Source organism: Leuresthes tenuis, unplaced genomic scaffold (genome assembly GCF_036924035.1).
Source record: "Leuresthes tenuis unplaced genomic scaffold, fLeuTen1.0.hap1 SCAF_12, whole genome shotgun sequence".
Classification (NCBI taxonomy): Eukaryota; Metazoa; Chordata; class Actinopteri; order Atheriniformes; family Atherinopsidae; genus Leuresthes; species Leuresthes tenuis.
In genome coordinates, this window is record NW_027325366.1 from 31,918,488 (window position 1) to 31,932,571 (window position 14,084).

General features: G+C 45.3%; 1 protein-coding gene across 2 annotated transcripts in view; it reads left to right on the plus strand.

The window, feature by feature from the left end:
• The first annotated feature begins 5,668 nt into the window (after positions 1-5,668).
• The window catches only part of satb2 (SATB homeobox 2), a 60,972-nt gene continuing 52,556 nt past the window's right edge, over positions 5,669-14,084 (plus strand). For both annotated transcript variants that reach the window (XM_072397556.1, XM_072397557.1), the window contains exon 1: positions 5,669-6,681. The gene's annotated coding sequence lies outside the window, so the exon portion shown is untranslated. The remainder of the gene's footprint in view (positions 6,682-14,084) is intronic.

The following is a 14,084-nucleotide window of genomic DNA, read 5'->3' on the forward strand; positions in this document are numbered from 1 at the left end:
TAACTTCTTCTCTGCCGGACTACAAACCAGTTTAAAGAAGGATTGAACTCATAGTAGAATAAAAGAGCCGCAGGTATCATTCAGCTGAAACTATGGAAACACTTTGGAAACTGCAGTAACTGCGGTAACTGCGGTAACTGCGGTAACTGTAGTAACTGCGGTAACTGGGGTAACTGCAGTAACTGCGATAACTGCAGTAACTGTGGTAACTGGGGTAACTGCGGTAACTGGGGTAACTGTGGTAACTGTGGTAACTGGGGTAACTGCAGTAACTGCGATAACTGCAGTAACTGCGGTAACTGGGGTAACTGGGGTAACTGTGGTAACTGTGGTAACTGCAGTAACTGCAGTAACTGCAGTAACTGCAGTAACTGCGGTAACTGGGGTAACTTCTTCTCTGCCGGCTGCACATCGGTGGGTAAAGAAAGCAGCTCCTGTCCCCTCTGAACAGAGATGGAACATTTCAGCAGTTTAGATTAACTCACTCAGGACCTGTCAACACATGTGGAAGTGACCCTCAGACGCCTCTCACGGGCCCGTGTGCGTGCGTGCGTGCGTGCGTGTGAGAGGAAGTGCACGGAGCAGCTGATGCAGTGTGTGCTATGTTAACCCGTCCAAGGGCAGCATAGCAATAACAAACACAAGATCACAGCACTGAGGTCACCTCTGACCCCACAGCCTCCTCACAGCCTGTCTGATCACTATCGCCCCGACAGTCTCTCAGGAATCACACGCACGCACGTGCACGTGCACACACACACACACACACTACATTCCTGCCCAAATGGGTGTCCCTCAATACATGTTTTCAATCATTGACTCCTTTAGAGAAATCAAAGGGATTTGCTCTGGAAGCTTCCTCATTGGTGTCCAGCGGTAAATGATTGACATTTACTTTGACTGAGTGGCCCCGCCCACCCGGGGGGGGGCACGCAAAGTGAAACTAGCCTGCACCCTTGTTTACCCACAGGGCCGTGTGCTGGCCGGAGATGTTTGTGTCAGCGGACGAGTCCCGGGAGGACCAGCGCCAGCTCGCTCCACGGTAGGATCCGTGACCTCTGACCTCGCATCAGGGAAATCTCTCCTGCTTTTATACGTCTTCTCCCGTTATGCGCCTCCTACCTCCTCCACCCTCCTGGCACTTTTAAACGTATCGGTTTCCATTTCCTGCAGCCGGCGGCGTGCCCTGGGCTCGAGGCTCTCAGGTGGACGAGGCCGGCTTCTGCTTATCAGCACGGACAGGCTGGCGTGGCGAGTTTAGGCTTTGGAGCGCCGTCATGACGTGTCAGAGTCAGCGTTCGGCTGCCTTATTTAGACGCTGTGTTTTCAGGAAAAGGAGAGAGTTTCTCAGAGGCCGAGCCGCAGTAGGAACCGGGCTCGCCTCTTTCTGGACGCCACGTTTCCTCACAGATTTAAAACACAGCAGGTAGTTGGAACGACGGCTCAGCGTCTGGCTGGGAAGACAATCCCCCGGGCGGGTCGAGTAAACTCTGAGCCCCAAACACTGAGCACACTCTCCAAACCTCATTACAGAGACCTCCGCTGTTTTGTTGGCCCCAATCAAACCCGCCGCCCCCTCCCTCTACAATCCTCCTCAAATGAGAATTGAATTTCTTTTTCTTTCTGTTTATGTTATCATTTGTAAATCTTACCAGAAGTGGACCATGAGGCACAAGCGGGGAACTCATACACAGTTTAATGAAGTATTTACAGATAATTCCGACTGTCAAATACTTGTGCCCAATGACATAGTGCAGAGTGCTGACGCTCACAACTGCCTCCCTCCGCTTTGAGCAGGAGGATTTGATTTCAGGTAAGAACTTATTGGGAGGAAAAGAGGTCGCGGGGGCTGCCAGAGAGGGCTTTTACCAAAACCAAAACAATCCTGAGTGTTGCAGATCAGAGCTCAGACGCTGAGAGCTGCCGTAAAAATGAAACTCGTGTGGTTAGTTTTTGACTTTTAAGGTCAGACTGTTTCTGACAAGTTAATAACTGCTTCTGACTCAACTTTAAGGGAGTTATTTAACCTGCGTTCAGCCTTAATGATTTCAGTTTGACACAAATGCTGAGAAAAAGCTGAAATTTATCCCCCTTTTTAATGTTTTTTAATGTTAAACAACTTATTTTCTGGTGCTTCTTAAGGATATTTAAGCCTCTAGTGATCAGGCTCAGGGTTGCCAGGTTGTGGTAAAATTATTGTGGAAAACAAGTTGCTGTAAATTATTGATAAATTCTGATAAGTTGCAAATAAAATAGATCTCCATCCACTGATATTTTGCAGCATTTTTTATTTATTTTTTTACAAATAAGTGCGGTATTAGTCCCAACCTGGCAACCCCCCCCAAAAAGGTTTCAAAATACAGTTAAATTTCTAAATAATGATAAAAGCCTTTAGTTTTAATTAAAGAAACTTTATGTTTATCTTTATGTAACTGACACACATTTAAAGATAAATGATCTATTAATTTAATGATGTGAAAACAATTAGAATGAATGTAATAACTATTACTATAATTATTTTTATTTAATGGAAAATGTTTGCCTTAAAAATCAAGCACAAAATAACTAATAAATATTATAAATGAGAAATGATAAAATAGATAATTCCTAACGTTGTAATCTGAATATCTAGCAGCATATTTCGTTGTAGTATTGAGTTTATAAACAGGAGTAAAAGTTTAATTAAATTTAGTGTAAATCGGGTGTGAATCCGGAGTCTTTTCGGGTCTTTTCGGAGCTTTTCTGACCCAGGAAAAAATGGTGTGAAGCGGCAATAATGGAGCCGTGACCTCTGCATGGAAGCAATTTGGAAACTTGTTGAAAGTGCGGCGAAAGACAAATGAATCCTGGTCGGAAACGGGATAGATCCTTTAAAAACAAGCCATTTGAGCCGCTTTGGCCCACCTTTAATCCGCTGACCCGGACCGGACCCACTTAACGCGTAAAACGCCACCTCACCGGCCTCCATATCCGAACTAATCAAGAGCACCCACACCAGAAATCTGAAAAGGGAGTTTTGCTGAATAGGTATTTATTTTTCATTCTTGTCTTTTTTACTTTCATCACCTGCTTCGTGTCAGAAACTTTCGTTTCTTTCGTTTTACGCAGATTCGGAGCAAAGCCGCGCGATTTGGCGCAAAAGTGGAAAAAACAGAAAATTAAAAAGCTGCGCAGTAATTATAATAATTATCATAATCAGTATAATAATAAATATGTATTTATCTGTTTTACTCCCATTGTTGTCATTGTCAGCAGTGAATTTCTGTTGGATTTGAGCGGATTTTAACGACTTTTTGAGGCTAAATTCGGACATAATTCTTCTTCGGGGAAACTTTCTGTTTTTCTGTCGGAACCGTCCAACAGATCTCGGTGTTTTGGAACTCTCGGGGGTGTTTTGGGGGGTTTAAAAGCTGAGAAAGTCCACAGCAGGAGGCCGCAGGGCTCTGGTGTCCTCGTTCACATGAATTTTTCATGTTTTTCTTCAGGCCTCCAGAGGAAGCTGCAGCGGACAGCTGTGCTTAGCTGCTGGTGTCATCCGGAATCTTTGTTTATTTCTGAGACTTTCTCAGCTCTAATCAGGTTCTACATATTGTTCTTCCTTTTTTGTCTGGTTTATCGTCAGTTTGAGGAGACAATTGGACTTCAGGGTCATTTTTAGAAAAGATTCTTCTCGTTTTTCTTATAAAACTTTAAAAAGGAGCTTTTTGCGCAGACTTTCTGTGTTCTGCGCTGTTCTGGGCTGCAGGTTTACGCGCCACAGACACCAGAATCATGCGCATCCAGCTCTGGGAACGTGACGCCAACAGAGTGACTTCTGAGGCGCAAACGGTCGCCGGACTCTTCGGGTCCGTCGCGTGGCCTCTGCGCCGCGCTGCTTCTGTCTGTTTCTGCTCACCACGGAGCCGCGCTGTTCGCACAGATGATGGGAGCGCGCCTCGCTTCACCAGGTGACAGCAGGCGGCTGAGAGCCCGCTCAGGGAACCGCAGAGAAGCGCGTGGGTTCCCTGAAAGTGGTGAAAATGGAGTTAATTCTGCAGCATCCCGCCTGCATCAGGCGGAAACTCTCCGCGCTTATTTGTTGATGCTTCGTTTTGTTTGATCCAAGCCAGATGCATTCTTCTCTAAACGACTCCGCTGAATTGTAAATGAGTTTTCTGCTCTGCGTTAAATCACAGGGTCGCTTTATATAAATCGCTCTGTCCCCTGGATGTGAAATAAATAAAACCAGCTTATTGTAGCTTTACTAAATGAGGGGTGGAGGAGCGGGGGAGGCGGAGGCCTTACCTGAGCCACCGCACATTAGTCCCAGGCTTTAGGATATTTCACTGAAAGCAGCCCATCCGGGTGTCACGGATCAATATTTCAGTGCGGAGGTGCTCGCGCTTGTTCGAGCTGGACTCCTACATCCCAAGAAATGGAAAACCGGGTAGAAGGAGGGAGTCAGGCTTCAATAATTCATGACAAATGTTGCAGCTGCTTTCTGCGGGTAAATCCAACACATCTATCCCGCCTCGAAATGACACGAAAGCATTCACAAAATAAAAGTTTTACGCGTTAAAATGCGCTCACACGGAAAATAATCTCTTTTTAAAACGTTTTACCGGATTTACTGAGTTTAGAATTAAGAATAAACTGCAGGCAGGATCCCCCTCCAGCCCTGACGGGATTAAATGAGTTTAAAGAAGTTTTAATGGTGTTAATAATTATTTAAATGTTGTGTTTCTGATCCAAACCCCGCAGAAACTCTCTGTAACAACCTGCGTGGTGAGAAAATAAGTTTAATATTTTCAGCCTCCAAAGAGCTCCGTGATGAACTGAAAATATCCAGATCAGTTCCATTAAATCACCTCACATTTATTTCAGTTCCTACGCGGTTAAGCTGCCTGTGTTCAGTAATAATGACGAATGGAGGCTGCATCAGGAGCGTTTTCACGGCTGTTGGAGCCTTTAAAATGTGTCCTTCTGTTTAAATTTGGAACAACGAGCTTGTTTTTACCCAATAAAGAATCTGCTGCGTGTAGTTTCTCTGAATCTTCACCTGACTTTGCTCTAACTTGCTCTTTGGAGGAGGTGAAGCTGCTCCTCGGAGGAGGGGAAGCTGCTCCTTGGGGCCTGCAGCCGCCAGTGTGGCCCCTCAGTCCGCAGCAGGCCCGGAGCGCGCGGTCACACACGTTGTTAACCTGTGGCTGCTTGTGTGTTGCGCGTGCGTTCCTTAAGATGTGCATGAAAGACTGCCTTGTAGTGGCAGACATGCAAAGATGAGCCTCATGTAGCCGAAAAGAACTTCGACTCACTTCCCTTGATTCCCTGCGACTTTCAGAATATTTAAACTTTATTTAAACATCCAGTGAACAGATGAAAATGATGTAATTTTTACTTTGCTGCACAGTTTCACAGTAAATGTTGTTCTGATAGCACTCCCTGCGCCAGTCCTCGGTGCCATTTGACCCTCCGCGGCTCCCTTATCTATTAGACACCGCACTGTGACATCTGTCTATCAAGCCCCGGGTTTATCATTAACAGGCTCCCAGCGCCGCGCGCTGTGCTGTGCACGGGCACGGGGAGGAGGGGGAGCAGCGCATCCTGCTTATTATTAGGCTACTTATTAACGTGTATCAGAACGTGGACTTCAGCTCGTGCGGATTATCTGCGGGATGATACCGAGCTGCCTGGAAGCGTCGGAGGAGATAAGTTACTGCTGCGTGAGGCAGAATCTTCCCTTTCTCAAGTCAAGGTCTCCGTCTGTTGGCTGCTATGGGTTTTTTTGTTTTGTTTTGTTTTGTTTTTGTTAGGGGATAAAAAACAGCAGATGTCGCGCGCACGTCGGGGGATCACACAGGTCACGACCCTCTGCTGATCCGGAGCCGTAAATGCGAAAAAAACCAGTTCCTCTGGTCACTTCTGGTTGATTCTTCTGTGAGATCGGCCCACTAAATGCTTTCATGGGTCGGATTAGTTTCTGACGCCCCCTCAGCCCCCCCCTGCCTTCCGGCTCCGTCTCTCCTCCCCTCTCTCCTCCCTCTATCAGTCAGTGCGCTCGTTGGCACGGGGACGATTGAAAGTGACACTCTGATTAGAGAGCGCTGCTCTGGCCGTTTAACGCTGCTGAGAGGCTGCAACTCGGGCTGCTGCTGCTCGCTTTTCGGTCAGCTTTGTGTCTGGTTCTGCTTTGGTTTTTCCTCCCGGACCGCGCGCGCGTGTGTTCTGTTTTCCAAGCGGCTGCGTCGCGCTGTTTTTGTGCTTTTTTTCCCCCTCCTTCTATTCAAGGATGAAGCCATGAGTTCAATCAGGAGCGCGCTGGTGACACAGAAGGACGCAGGAAGAAAAAGCGCGTGAAAATATCAAGTTTGTCCCGAGCCACAGTTCTACGGTCCGGTCCAAGATTCTGGGACCGAGCAGCACCGCCGCCGCCAGCGGCTGACTAACGCTCATCCTCCGCTCTCAGTCCGCTGCTTTGCGCACTATCCCCACACACACTCTCACACACTCTCACACACACGAGTGACTAACTTTTTTCTCTGTGGATCTCCGCTCCGGCTCCGGGTCCAGATTCGGTGCAACTGCAGCGTGAACCGCCGTGTTTCCAGGAGCCGAACCCAAGCTCAGCCCTGGATTCACTACTGCTGATCAATGGCCAGAGCCTCCTCAGCGGGCAGCAGCGCTACAGACACGCCGTGAACAGTGAGTCCTCACACACACTCTCACACACACACACGCGCACAGAGCGGAATATCTCAGCGCACATGAACACAAACTCATTTAAACTGGCGCAAATAAATACATTGAGCGTTATTAATATCATCATTATTCATTTTATTATTATCGTGCCTGTCATAAAGAATAATTCCAGCTACAAGCTTCTATAATTCTCCATTTTATTGCCATTTATTTAGTTTCCACAATTAAACATTTTCTTAATTATGGGCCAGATTTTCTGAGAATTTTCACGTATTTTCCGCTAAAATTTCGTGGCTCTCAGAGTCAAATAAAGTTATTGTTAATATCTAAAACATTTTGCCAGTTGATTTAAAATCCGAATTTTATTGTTAAATATTACAAAAGGGTCAAAGTGTGGATTTCATCTGAGGAATAATCCAGAAATCTCAGCAGGTTTTTACCGGCTGGTTTTACTTTTGTTCAGTTTCCTTTGAGACGTTTTTAAAAACGTGATTTGATTTATGGCACCAGCGCGTGTGTGTTTATATATATTTACATGTATATATATATATATGTGTGTGTGTGTGTGTGTTTATATATATATGTGTGTGTGTGTGTGTGGATTAAAACCCAAAATAAAGCCACAGTGTCTCTTAACGCGCTTCATTTTGAACGCACTTTGTTACTTTTTAACTCTTAAATATTTTTTAAATGAATGACCAATTACTGTGAGACGCGTCACTCATTAACACGTGCAGGGTTTGAATCCCCCCCCCACCCCATCATCTCCTCATTAGTTTGACTAACTTCACAAAAACATCAACTACAAAAACGTCACGCGCCTTTAATGAAAGGCGGAGGGGTGCAGAGAGGTGGTTCCGGCCGCCGCGAGGACCCTGGAACCCCTGCAGCGCGCGACACCGTCGCACACCGTGTCCCAAACACACAGAAACAAACAACAAACAGATAAATGGAGGCAGGAATGCTCAGGCTGCGGCTGAGAGGCCTCCAGTGACCGCGGAAATCACGCACGCGCAAGCTGCTGCGTTTTTACGTCTTTTTAGTCCCAGTTACACCAGAAAGGAAACGAAGGTAGTTTTTAAATTTCTCCTCGTTCCTCTGCGCTGACAGCCTCCTCCGTGACCATTTAAACCAAGCAGCTCGTTCTTCTTCTGCTCCAGAGTGCGTTCACGGAACTGCCCCCCCACACAGATGGAGGCCGCTCTCACCTGAGCAGGTAAAGCGGAAATGCTTTACAACTCAAATAATCCACTTTGAGTTGAACTGGAGTCAATCTGCGGGGCTTTAAATCCATTTTAGAGGTGAAATAACTGAAAAATAACGAAGCCGTGAAGCATTTTCTGGTTAAAAAAATGAGAAATATGAATATGAACATATAAGTCACCCGCAACAAAACAAATTCGTGTCAGTTGGCGTGATGGGAGGCTTTGAAGTTTAAAAAAAGCAGCAGGGCCGCGCGCACGGAGGGGGCACATGGTGCGTAAAGAATGTCCAAAATGGTGGGAAAGTGAGATTTTCTTTGGCTTTCGCTGAGCTGCGGAGGCCTGATGTGTGTGAGAGTCTAATTATTTCTGGTCTGCAATGTCACGCTCATTATGAGACCACGCGGGAGTTTCATGAGCCTGACCTCAGACGCTGAGAATATTCAGGATTTCTGTTGATTATCTCTTTGACAAGCCAAGTTCTGCAGCCGCAAGAACCCAGAGTGACTGGCGCGTTTGGCCCGTGCTGGTGCGTGTGAACCCGGTGATCTGTTCACACGTAATCTGGGCGTGTCCGTGCTATTAAACTGCAGATTAGATGGTGGAGAAGCTCTAATGATGCTCCTCGCTGAGACTGAGGGCGTCTCAGCCGCTGGTTGGGGATAAACTTGCACTTTTCTTCGGTGGATCCGGCTGCTGCGGCGTCTGTGCGTGTTTGCGCAGCAGTGCGTTGTGACACCATCACTTTTTCCTGTGAATGTGTTTGCTGGGCTCTGGGACTGCTGTGAGAGGCTCGCAGTCAGTGTGTGGTCCCTGGAAGTGTTAAAGCAGCGAGCGTGTGCAGCGCGCCGGCTGTGGTTTGTGCGGCTCGGCGTGTGCGTGCGTGCGTGTGCGTCCTCCGTCTGGAAGGGCGAGGCTGCAAATGCTCAGTCTTCATCCCGTTTTATCAAATAAGATGTTTACGGGCGGGACAAGCATGTTTGAGAGGGGCCTCAGAGGTCTCTTCCCCTCGCACCGTCACAGCTGCACATCTGACGCCCATAAACACCAATTCCACTCGAAAATAACCTTCCCAAACAGCGATATTTCCTCATAATCTGCCACATAAAACGTCTCTTCTTGTTCCACATATTGTTTCCAGACTTTAAAAAACAAATTGAGACAATGAGGCTTTTTGATTACTATTAATAAACCAGTGGTCAGCTGAAAAAATGTCGTCAAATTCCCCCAATCAATAAAAAAGTAAGTTTATTGTAATATTCAAATACATTTTCATAGCATTTAAAAAAAAGCTCCTGTGCTCATATTTGACTGTTCAATCGAATAAAAGAAAATATGTGGGTGGAAACATCATCTTCCTACAGAAAAACCATCATTCCAGCTTCTCAAATGTGAATTCTTGCTGGTTTCTGAGAGTTTTCTGACAGTAAACTGAAATAAATATCTTAATTAGGCTTCTTTTCATTGTTTTCTCGATAAATAAAATTTTTTCCTGATTCATGAGTCGTTGGCAGACTTTAAAAAACAAATTAAGACGATGAGTTTTCCTGTTTTTTTCAGTGCATTTCTTTGAGTTTCATTAATAGACTCCAGAAAAAAACAGTTTTCCTCTGGAAAATCACGTCAAATTCACTCATGGATAAAATAATAAGTTGTTTCTGCTCAGTTAATATTTAAATACATTTTTAATGGTTAGCACCCCGAGAAAAAGTGTGACAGGAGCCAGACTCCTTTGTGCTGTCTGAAACAAATCAAAGGAAAATCTCTTCTCATCTCTGGAAAACGTTCAGTTCGTTCATCAACAACAAGGATTTGTTCTGATAATAAAGTCTTTAACCCCAAAGTCTTTGGGACATAAAAACTGAAACTGAAAATTCTTCATTTGGCCTTTTTTAATCTTTTTCTGGACTGATTAAATCCGTTTCTGCAGCTTTCTGAGTGATTCTCTGTGTGTTGGGTTCAGATCTGAGAACTTCTCCCTCCACCAGATCTCTGCTGAACTGAATAATGAAAGGATTTCGACCCCCGGACTGAACTGGGGGCTTTCGGGGCTTTCGGGGCCCCTGCTGCCAGCACACGTCAGCAGAGCTCCTCCCTGTGCACACATGTCCACTCTGCATGGTTTTATTTGGCAGCAGGACTCTTAATATCCCCCCCCTTCTTTTATCTGTGCTGCAGAGCCAAGCCATTAACCAATAGCTTGATAATCCAGCAGTAAAAGTGGATCTGGAACAGGAAGAGCGCCGTATCTGTGGACATTTCCCTAGAACAACGCCCTTCTCCCCGGCTATCAGAGCTAATAACTGCCCTGGTGTCCGTCTGGTTTGCATGTTGGAGCCTCCGTTAGGGAGCGAGGCGGCCCGAGCCCAGCACTGCAGGTCAGTTGGAGCTGTTACTCACACTTCTGCTAGCTTCTTGCTTCCGGCTCCCTTTGAAACGTGTGTTGGAGCTGCAGCACTCGCTGCTTCCTGTATGATTCAGACTTGGTGGGAGGCAGGAGGCTGCATCTTCCATTCTGGTTGAATGTATTGTTTTAACCAACCTGAAAGCGGTTATAAAAACAGCTGACTCTGCTTTGCAGAGTTTAGGCTGCCTCTGAATTACATGTTGGCCTCTGTTTGTTTGTGCTTACGTCTTGGAGCTGGACACGCTGTTTATAGGTGTGTTTGTTGTCGTGTTCTGCTCCTCTATTTCCCCGGGTGTGTCCACATTTTTGCTCTGCAATCTTGTCTTTGGCCCTCGGTGTGTATTTGTTATGTCTAGAACGTGTAATAATGTGGAATTTGATAGCAGCTTATCGTGAAAACAGAAAACGCAGCCCATGCTCCTTCACAACAGAAGTGTTTTAGCAGATCATCTTCGGCTTTTCTTTGACACGAGTTCCTCCTGACGGTCCCTCCGGGGAGCAATAAATGGGGTCATGACCTCTTCCTTATCAAATAGACATTATAGTTGGTCCCCGTCTCCATGGCAGATATGCAACAGCTCCTCTTATCGCCTCTTTATTAACTGCCCTGACTGTCACACACCTTATAAAGAACGCAACCCAGATAAAATTAGGAATTAGATGACACTAATCTCAGTATCTCTGTGTTGTCCGAGGCATTAACATGTGATACACTGCATACTGTCAAGCTGCTTGCTCCAGAACAAAGAGTTATTGTTTAACACACCTGTAATAATTACATAAAATAGATTAGCATTTATCAGCCTGAGATTTCCTCACACTCAGGTTCACACCCCAGTTTTCATTTACAGAGCTCAGATTTCAAGTTTAAACTGATTATCATCATTATTTTTTGTGTTTTAGACATGAATTACTTTTATCTGTCCAAAGTGAAGCCTGTTGCTTGGGTTAGATTAGATTTATGGTACAGCACACAGAGGACTGCACAAAAATGAGAAAAATAATGATAATAACGGTGCTTTTAAACCTGGAAGTCTTTAAATTAAAGTACCAACCGTGTGCAAGCACAAGGATACAAGTAAAAGTGCTGAATTTAACTAAACTGAGTAGAAAAGTACTGCGGAGAATGAAAAGAGTTTAATTTTATGTTGATTAGTTATTATGGTTCTCAATCTAAGGCTCCAGAGCCCTCAAAGGGTCACCAAACAAACCGAGGGGCCGTGAGGAGGCGAACGCAACAGAGAGGAAAAAGGATAATAATTTAAAAAACACGTCCCGCCGCCTTTTGGGCTTTTTCCCAAATCGATGGATCTGACTGAAACAACTGAAAACTGAAAAAAAATGAGTTAAAACAGCCAGAAAATAGGTTGAATCAGCAGAAATATGCTAAACTGCAGCCTCTCCATGTCTTTTTTATGGTAATTAAACACGTTATTTACCAGCAAACAACAAGAACAAATGATTTAACAAAAAAGCAAAAGACATTCTGTGTAATCATTCTATCTAAAAATAAAGATGTATAATATTTTGGGCATGTGGCCAAGCTCTGTGTCAGACTTATACACCAGTGATGAAGCACTATTCCTTCCCTTTGGATCTTAACGGAGCACCAGAGCAGCAGGGCTGAGACACTGTCGGGCTGCTTTTTAAGTCCTGATGCAGGTAAAAGTAAAAATGGAACTAAAATCACTGAGTTTAACCAAAACTGCAGCATCTCTGACCACATGAGAATTTAATATCAGAACCTAAAACACTTTATAACACGCTTTAATGTCCAGTAACGGGATTTAAATTAAAGCTCAGAATAAAGAATCATCTGGTCCTCTTTAACAACACATCAAACTGTGTCATTATTTATTGAACAAAACACAGAAGCAGTGTGTGAAAAACTAAGTGAACCCTCACTGAATTACGAGGGTTTGATCCTCAGTCAGTGTGAGCAGCTCTATAAAAGCAGGAGTTCTGTCAGTTTTCAGGTGTGTTTTAACACGATGCCAAGGAGGAAAGACACCAGCAATGATCTTAGAGAAGCAGCTGCTGCTGCCCATCAGTCTGGGAAGGGTTATAAGGCCATTTCCAGACTATCTGGAGTCCATCATTCTACAGAGAGAAAGATTATTCACAAGTGGAAAACATTCAGGACAGCTGTCAATCTTCCCAGGAGTGGACGTCCCAGCAAGTTCACCCCAAGGTGAAGAAGCCCAGAGCTACATCTCAGACTCCACAGGCCTCAGTTAGCATGTTAAAGGTCAAAGGTCATGGCAGCACAGTTAGAAAAAGACTGAACAAGGATGGCTTGTTTGGAAGGGCTGCAGGAGAAAGCCTCTTCTCTCTAAAAAGAACATGGCAGCACAGCTTAGGTTTGCAAAGCTGCATCTGAACAAAGCTCAAGACTTCTGGAACAATGTCCTTTGGACAGACCAGAGCAAAGTGGAGATGTTTGGTCCTAATGCACAGCAGCACGTTTGGAGGAAACCAAACACAGCATATCAGCACAAACACCTAATACCAGCTGTCAAGCACGGTGGTGGAGGGCTGATGATCTGGGCTGGTTCTGCAGCCACAGGACCTGGGCACCTTGCAGTCATTGAGTCCACCATGAACTCCTCTGGATACCAAAGTATTCTAGAGTCAGATGTGAGGCCATCTGTCCCACAGCTAAAGCTGGGCTGAAACTGGCTCATCAACAGGACAAAGATCCCAAACACAGCAGCAGATCTACAGCAGAATGTGGGAAAAAGAAAAGAATCAAGGTGTTGCAATGGTCCAGTCAGAGTCCAGACCTCAGCCTGACTGAAATGCTGTGGTGGGACCTTAAGAGAGCTGTGCAGAAACCAATGCTGCAAACCTCAATGAGCTGAAGCAATGCTGGAGAGAAGAGGGCCGAGATTCCTCCAGAACCATGAGAGAGACTGATAACGTCCCACAGGAAACCATCACTGCAGCTCACTGCTCCTGAAGCTGCTGGATCAGGGGTTCACTTAGTTTCTCACTCACTGCTGCTGAAGCTGCTGGATCAGGGGTTCACTTAGTTTTACACTCACTGCTGCTGAAGCTGCTGGATCAGGGGTTCACTTAGTTTTACACTCACTGCTGCTGAAGCTGCTGGATCAGGGGTTCACTTAGTTTTACACTCACTGCTGCTGAAGCTGCTGGATCAGGGGTTCACTTAGTTTTAAACTCACTGCTTCTGTGTTTTGTCTCAGTAAATAATGATTCAGTGCAACATGTCGAGGTTGTTTTTACCTCATTTTAACACCTGGTAAATACCTTTTTTTGTTATGTGAAACAATAGAAATTAAATGACTTTATTTGTTGTGATTAAAAAGTATAAAATGCTGCTGACAGCTGCTAATAAAGACTCATGACCCGGCGCTGACTTGCTGTGGTAACATTTGCTCCAGTTCATCTTATCAGGGATGCACCAAAAACCACAAAAAAAAAAGAAAAATGCACGGCTGGATAAGATTCTTATCTGTTTGGTCAAATGAACTGAAATAGAAGCAGGATGCGAGGAAAGATGAAGGCGATGCTGGGGATCTGTCTCAGGTGAGATGGAGAGATGGCGGCAGGTCTCGATAGGGATCAGCAGCTGAAGCAGGACCGGACCTGTCTGTGAAGACATTCTCTGCAGGATTATTTCTAAATAAGAGGAAGGGAAGCTGCATAAATCACCTCCAGCAGCAGTTTGACCCTTCGGGTTCAGCTCAGCTGAGGAGGAGAAGAACTGCCTGTAAATTACAGCCAGTGAATTTGCTTCAGTGCTCTGTTACGTTCAGCCATTCTTCATTGTAGCT